The following is an 8,389-nucleotide window of genomic DNA, read 5'->3' on the forward strand; positions in this document are numbered from 1 at the left end:
ATTATCGGGTCGAAGAAGGACAGAGGGCACGAGGGGTGCGTGGAAATTACCGAATTTATCGGCAGAGTTTATCGGAGAGAGGAGAGGCGAATGTTGCGCTCTCGCAGTGAAAGTTCGCGTCTCGCGCTCGCGGGTGACGCGCGATGAAACGCTTCGCGAATGCACAGTCGTGTGCACTTAAGTACATGTGGTTCGGGCGTGCCGTGGATTTAATGCAAGCGTAAACTGCACTATCAGGTCGCATGATTCTCTATGCGTCAGCTCCGTGTGTCACGTCGCGCGGAACGACGAGAGAGCAATAAAGAAAACCGTTCGCCGTTCGGTCATCGCGAATCCCAATGTATGAGCTCGAAAGTGACAGGTAGATCGACAAATTTGGAGTTTTTCGCGGGTACCTAAAGTGCCATTCTACACGTATTTTTTTACGTAGATAATTAGTTTAGATAATTTTATAAGTAGATAAATAAATTATGGACGAGCCTCTTTCTTCCAATATTTAGGCAATTTAATTTTACATTTATATTCTTTACAGCACTTGTTTCAAAACAGAGATATTTTTAAGTAACTTATCAGTTTAATTGTTTATTGTTACGCTAAACGACGTAAACTGTTATTTAAAACTTAGCATACACTTAGCAATTTTTTTAATTTTGTCTCTGTGTGCTGTGTCGCAAGAAAATTTGTACTGAAGTGTTGAAGTTTTATGATAAATTTTATTGCACTTTGTAACTGCTTTGAATGAGAAGATGTTTCATTGGATACGTATAAAACATTGTCGGCGAAGGACGTTAAGCTGTTCCACGTTGAAATAGTCAAATGTGAATTACAAATTTACAATCCGCGAGTTTAACGACGGAGTTAAATTGCGCGTATATACTTTCGTGCCGGGGGAAAAAAATGCCTCCCATAATTTTTTTCGTGTTGAACAATGAATCTCTCGTGCGAGAATAACGAGCGAATTCATTGCAGTTCACCAAGTTTTCGTTACTGACATTTAGAATATGTAGATATGTATCGCGATCGAGCATAAAGTTGGCCTTTCGGATCTTGAACTAGTTTTATTTCTATGTTAATTTCTATGCAATTTTAATATTTGCGAATAAAGTGTAATGATTACAAATGGAAGTCGGAGATATCTGTGTTCAGAAATAATAGATAAAAATTTCTCTCAACTTCTCGATATCCACATTCATTTATCATGTATATATTTTTATCGAATTTATATTTTCTGTTAGTAGGTAAATTTTTTCGAAGATTAAATAAGTTAAAATTAGCAAAATAACAAGCAATTATGATTATAAATTAAAGACAAATATAATTTAATTAAATAAATTTCAATTATTTTAGTATATACTTTTTAACAGTACAAAAGTTATTATTAAAATAATAAACAATGGGATTAGATTTTAGAATACACCAACAAACAAAGGAGCATAAATATCAATTAATAGACAATAGAAGAATTATGATAAATATATTATTATTATAATATTTTTAACCTAATTACATTATTTTTGAACTTGAAAATTATCTTTGTAATTTTTTACATATATATAACATGTTAAATAATAAATTTTGTCGCCTGAAATTTTCGCTTGGTAGTATCCGTCTTTGGATTGATTACATCACCGGCGAGAGTGACTGATTATACTCCGCGTTCGGACAAGCGCGACGCTGACGGTGTGCTCTTAAAAATAGACGAAAGGAAGTGTCTCGTCTCTCGAGGATGACGGCGAATTCGCTCTCTCAGGGTCGCACATCGCCACTGTACCATACGATTATGAGTATTTCTGCTTCCCCGTTTCCCTTCTCTCTCCCTTTTCACGCGCTCTCAAGTTCAGCTCTTTCGGCCGCCGTGAACGGGGCCCCCCAAAGGGGCCTCCCGGAATATTTATGTCACGGTGAAGCCCGGCTTGGGCCTTGGCTGAACCGCCGCGGGCGGTCGCTCTCGTGTTCGTTTTGACTCGGATCTTAGAAATCTTCATTTCTCAAATCACCGCGAAGGCCGGGCCCCGGCACTTCCTAAACCGAGTGGTTGTAACGCCCTCGTGGAACACGTTTGTCCTCTGAATGTGTAAGCTGTAAGGATCTTGAGAAGGTTTTTCGCTTGTTTTTTTTTTGCCAAAGCATGTAACTCGATCTATTTCTTCATCCTTCACATTTTTACCATTCTCGTAATTCTGCCAAGCAATTAATGATTAAAAAAAATGGAAAATTTTTAATGAATCATATATATATATATATATATATATATATATATACATATGCCTTTAAAATAAATATATTCAAAAATAAATTTGCAAGTCTTTAAATACTGAAATTTCATTAAAATGAAGCCTATTTTTAATTACAAAATTTTTTATAATCTTCTGAATCATGATTTATTAAAAATTTTCCATTTTTTAAAATCATGATAATTAATAATTTAAAAAAATGGAAAATTTTTAATGAATTATGACATATAATAATATGCATAATATATGTGCATATGTGTATATTATCGTAGTGTATATATATATATATATATATATATATATATACACTACGATAATATACACATATGCACATATATTAAGCTTCTTTTATTTCGATCTTTGTATAATGTTGAGATACGAAGAACTTAACTATAATGGTAAAAACACGCGCGATCGCGAAAATCGAAGCGCGGTCGACAAACAAGCCGGAAGCGTTCGATGACCTCGGCGGGAAACCGCGGAAAACGCGCGAAAGTCGCGAGACGAGAACGGTTACGCAGCAATCGCGGTAGCAAGCGCGTGGTTGAGAAAGAAAGAAAACACTTGCACTTTCGTTAGAAAGTCTCGCGAATCCGCTCCGCCATCCGTGGCAATCACGTCGGCCACCTGCGCAGCGAACGTTGGCACTAATAGCGGCCGTGGCGGCCTGTCCGGCCAAACACTGAGTGTCACCACTTAGCTCTACCCTTAGCCCTCAAGTCCTGCGTCGCGAGGCGACTCACAATCAGATCTACGCGAGGCCGCAGCGTAAACTTTTGTAGTCAGTAAATGACGATTTGAAGATTGGCACGATGGCGCGATTAAATTAAATGTCCGTTTTCATTATTGTTTGATATGGGCGCTGAGATGCCTTTTTTTTTGCTGTTGCTCGTCGTGAGTGGATGACTCGGTATCGAACGTCATTCAGCGGCATCGGGCACATTGGTTTATTTAACTTCTTACAACAAAGATATTCCGCCTTGCTGATGATGTGGCAATACACAGATAAGAGTTCCGTTTTGCGGCGGATCAAGCATTAGACGGCGATGAGTGACAATTAATAGGACGGTGCGGAAATAATAATTTTCTAAATTATATTTGAGTGGTTTTTACGTAAAAAAAAACTATCTAGCGAGTTTGTGCTCAGATCGAGACTCAGAGGGCACTTTTTTTTCTCTATGGAAATTGTTGCAGTCTGCGTTACGAAAATAATTTACGTAACAATATAAATTTTTAATTCAACAAGGCATCCACTCGAGTTTCATTATTAATAGGTTAACGATATGAATCTTTAAATCTTAAAATATATTTATACACAAACAGACAAGTGAAAGTAATAGAGGTGTCTATTTTGCTTTCAATTCTCCATGTTGTCTACGTTATTTTTTAAAAAGATAAATAACATTGCTATATTAATGTTTTACATAAACATCAGATTACGATTATTTTTTCATCTCGAAACAATTTAAATTGACACTCCACGTTTTAAAATGCCTTTTAAACGAAAACCGTTCTTTCGAACTGCCACGAATGCGCACTAGACATCGAGTTCGGTAAAAAGCAGCGAATCGCGTCATACATCATGCACGTCGGCGTGACTACAAACGATCATTAATTACTCTTTAATCTAACGTTCACAGACGCATCGTATTATGAGCGATATGTGATAATGAGTTGATAGCGTCGCGCTGCGTATAAAGCCACGAGACTTTCCCAATTCCGAAACAATCGTCGGAGCTTCTCGCCGCTGCGTTACTCGCAAGAAAATTGGAAAATGTGCCGTGCAACTTGAAAACGACGTACAAGAAATTGAATATTTCAACGTGAACTCTTCGCGCAAAGTAGGAATATAAATCACTCTTTCTCTCATTTGTCTCAGAAGGCGGGCGTATAGCAGTATATCTGTTATTTCACTCGTCGCAGAGAACGCAAGTGTGCGAAACTGTTGCGAATGCATTTCAAATCGCTCTACAGTGACAAATAAAATAATCCACTTCATATCACTTCTTCGCCAAACAGTCCGTTTTCCAAGATACACACCTCTCATATATATACGTACCAGATCGGGATCTGGGAACGGCCCGCGTGTGTCTTGGAATCTGATTTACGGTACTTTCGAAGCGAAACGACTCGAACAAACGTGAATCGTTGACCGAATCGAAAGTCGTCGTCATAAAGAAAAAGACGACGGTTTAGATGGCGAAAACACATGTCAGGCACGTCCTCTTGTGTTACGCCTATAGTCGCCGGGTTGCATTCTTCGTGTACGGATCTACGTGTTGCGCGCGCGCGCACCACGTCGTGCGTGCGTGCGTGCGTGCATCATTGCATGCGCATGTTATCTAGTCGTCGTCGGAATATAGAACGTATTTCGCGTACTACCACCCTCCTTTCGCGCCCGCGGATACGCGAAAACGCGACGCACACGTGCCTCGCGTGTTTCTGGCACGCTTTTTGGGATCGGAACGCCGTCGGGAGCCGCGCCGACCTGCCAGTCAGTCTCTCGCGCGCGACGAAAATAATACCACGTGTCATGTAAAAAACGCGACTAATTGCAAGATTATTGTGACTTAATTACGAAACTACTCGCGATAAGGCTGAACGATTATACCGGGTATCCCGGAATTTCCGCGTACTATTGCAACTGTAATTTCCTCGATCGGCTCGATTTTCGAGACGATTTTTTCCTTCGACGGATGTTGTATTGTTTCCCGTATTTCTTCCGATTTTTTTTTTGGCATCGGAATATGCGCGAGCGTGTCGATGCGAGTAAAACGATGAGAATCGTCGAGATTCGGCCGTAGCCTTGATAAGCGAGGCGGAATGAGCATGCAATTCGTTAGAATAACGAAGGCGTTAAATAATTAGACGGTAGGAGAAACGAAGGAGATTGATATACGTGATTTTCGATGCGCGGAATCGAACGATCGCCACTCGCTCGTGCCGCGTCGCGTACCCACACACCCACACACATGCGTGCCGTGCATGCATACTCTTGCGTGCGCGCGCGCGCGGGTGTGTGTGTGTGTGTGTGTGTGTGTGTGTAGCGTGTGCGACTCGATGGCCGTGGCTATGGCCTTACGATTCTCTCCTTCCTCCTCGTCTCTCTTTTTCTCTCTCCACTCCCTCCCGCCCCACCCCTCCGGTATCGGAATCGCGCGCGCGGCGCGGCATATTCATCGTGCGAGATGTGGTGGGAGCGAGAGGAGCTGAGTGGCGGTGGCGACGGAGATGGGGAGGTGCAAGCGAGAGAAAGAACACGGTGTAGTGGTGTGCGGGGAGATTGACGGGGGGAGGGAGAAGAGGGGGGGGGACAACGGAGGACGAACGGACGGGCGGACGCGGGCGAGAGAAAGAGAGAGGGAGAGTGTCGCGAGTGTGTCTAACCTAGGATAGCGGCGTTTAGTGGCGGCTAGGCTAGGCTAGGCTAGGCAAACCGAGACTCGCCGTTCGCGCGTCGCGCTCAGTGTTCCGCGCGCGCGCTCCCCGGACCGAGGGCTCTCACTGTCGTGTCTCTCTCTCTGACTGCGCCGCCTCGTGACACGCGCGGTGCCTTTAGAATCGCGTGTTTCTTCTCCATCATCGAAAAAAAAAGAAAAGAAAAGAAAGAAGTGCGAAAGAGATAAGAGTGAGTAAGAGAGCCGCGGGGTTTCGCCTATTCGCGCGCTCCACCGAGAGCGGTGTAAGGGGAGGACGGAGGAGAAAGAGAAAGAGGAGAAAGAGGAGAGAGAGGGAGAGAGAGAGAGAGAGAGAGAAAGAGAGAGAGAGAACTGTCGGTGAATGTGTTATCTCGAAGTTTGACCGCGGAGACACATGTGTCAGGATCAAATAGCAATTTGTCGTACGAATCGCGGTGCGAAGTGAAGTGAACATTAGGTATAACAATAGAATTCAGAGATATAACGTGATTGCCAGCGTAAACTCGCTTAGGATTAGATACGACGAAGAAAATAGACAGAGGAGAGTGAAGTTTTATCGGACTGTCATGCTGCACCTTTCAGATGGAAACGCGTAACAGTGTTTAACTTGGACCGGATCGCTATATCAACGTCGATCGAATGGCGATCAAAGTGAATTCTGGTTTACTCATCGGTTGATGATTTAAGAAATCGATCTCCGTCAATTACTGAACGGGTGCTGCATCGGACTTTCCGCGCTCGTTGTTGCCGCCGTAAGCACGTGATACGTCGGAGTGATTTAAAAGACTTGTCAGAGTCACATGATTTGAATCCTTTCGAGAATCGAGATCCGCGGACGATAGTCAGTGTCGTTGCTCCTTTTTCGTGAAAAACGTCTCCCGCGAGGGGTGAGAGATAGAAAGGGAGACACGAAACGTGCGTGCGTGCGGGTGGACGCGTGGTCGCGTGCGTGCGTGCGTGCGTCGTGTATACGCACGTGAGTGATGCAAGTCGCGCGGGTTGTCGCAACTCGCGCCGGATAAACAATCGCGTCGGACAAACAGTCGGCGAAGCCGCGCTCGCGTCGGTAGTGAGGAAAGAAAAAAAAATCGTCGCGAGGGTGGGAAGAGGCTCCTTGCGAGCGCGAGAAAGGGAACGTCGCATCGCCTCCGGCGGGTACAGTGAGCGTGGAAGGAATCAGGTGGCGGGAAACGGGCCCCCGGAGACGTTCGGTGCTACTCACTTCCTTCTTCCTGAGTTCCGCGCGTAGCGAGACGGAACGACAGGTAAGGGAACTTCTTTATTTTTAGCGATTTTAGTAGTAACTTTGACGCCAGATCGATATCGTGGCCGTAATTTCGGCGATATTATTCTCCGTCGAGTATCCGCGTCGATTAGGAAAAAGATGTCCAGACCCATCAATAATTGTCGAGCTACGTGCGATTAAAAAAGATTCTTTTTTGCGAGCTTTGAACAGGCAAATCACGTTAAATTTGCAGATGGATTATAATTTATAATGTATGTACGAGGAAGGCGGAAAGGGAGCTAGAGATAAGTGACATTTTGTAAAAATTACGCGTTGAATGTCGATAATTATAGTACATGGAGTGAATTTTAAATTTTACCTCTTATTTTCGGCAAACGTGATATTTGTCATTTATCTCTCTTTCACGGCGCTTTGCGTATTATTATTACTTTGGAAATTTAATATTTTAGAACTTGGTATTTTTTGATACTGTTTGGAAGGAAAAGTTGATTTAAATTTGGGAACTAAAATTAACTTGTCACTAAAATTAACAATCAAACAATTTCTAGCAATATCGATTCAGTCGCCACATCCTCTTTCAGGCAAAATTTAACAAAGTTGGACTTACACGAGGCTATAGTCTTTTCTCTTTTTTTCATAATAAAAAATATAGACGAAATTCTTGGAGGTTGCCGGTTTTTAAAAAACATACGATGTATTTACGAATCTATGTTTATTTTATATTAACATAAAATGTAAGGTCATTTGTTATCAACGTAAAATATGCATAAATGTAGCCCACCGTAGTGGCTCTATCCAAATTGCAAAGCGGAGTAACTAAGCGCGAAAGAGTCGACGGGCTTACCGAATGCTCTTCGTGCCGTGAAGGGATCGTGGCTGTCGGCCGACGGCCCCCAGGATTCGTATCCTCGGGCAGAAGTTTAAATTGCGAGCGGCCGTGACAGTTAAAAGCGACGGTAGGCTTCGCCCACGTGAGACGCGACGCTCGCGTGCGTGGGACACGCGCGCGTTGCGCTCGCAGGCGCGCCGTGAAATAGCAAAAAGGGGCCGGCCGCGGCGATTTGGAGGTATATAGACGACGCCGGGCGATCGAACGGTCGGACCGCGTGCGTTACTTAATAACGCTTTTTATTTAAGGCTGAGCGAAAAGCAAACGACCGGCTCGCTCGCGAAAATGAACAACTCTCGTGCTCGCCGGTAATCGCACACGATCGAGGAAGTGATCGCGAGCGTTACATACGTGTCGGCGCGCCGCAAAGTATCGATTTACGTAGAAATCGCCGAGATCGCCTTGGATATACGTTCACTTCGTCGGCGCGACGTTTTGTTCTCTCTCCGGGAGATCCGAATTAAATTTAAAGTAAATTCAGACTTCTCTCCGGGACATGCGAATTAAATTTAAATTAAATTCGGGCGTTGATGCTACAAGTGAATATTATATTATTTTGCATTAATATTATTAGTAAATATATTCGGAGTAAACGTGAAAA

The sequence above is a fragment of the Wasmannia auropunctata genome, unplaced genomic scaffold (assembly GCF_000956235.1).
Source record: "Wasmannia auropunctata unplaced genomic scaffold, wasmannia.A_1.0 LD336085.1, whole genome shotgun sequence".
NCBI lineage: Eukaryota > Metazoa > Arthropoda > Insecta > Hymenoptera > Formicidae > Wasmannia > Wasmannia auropunctata.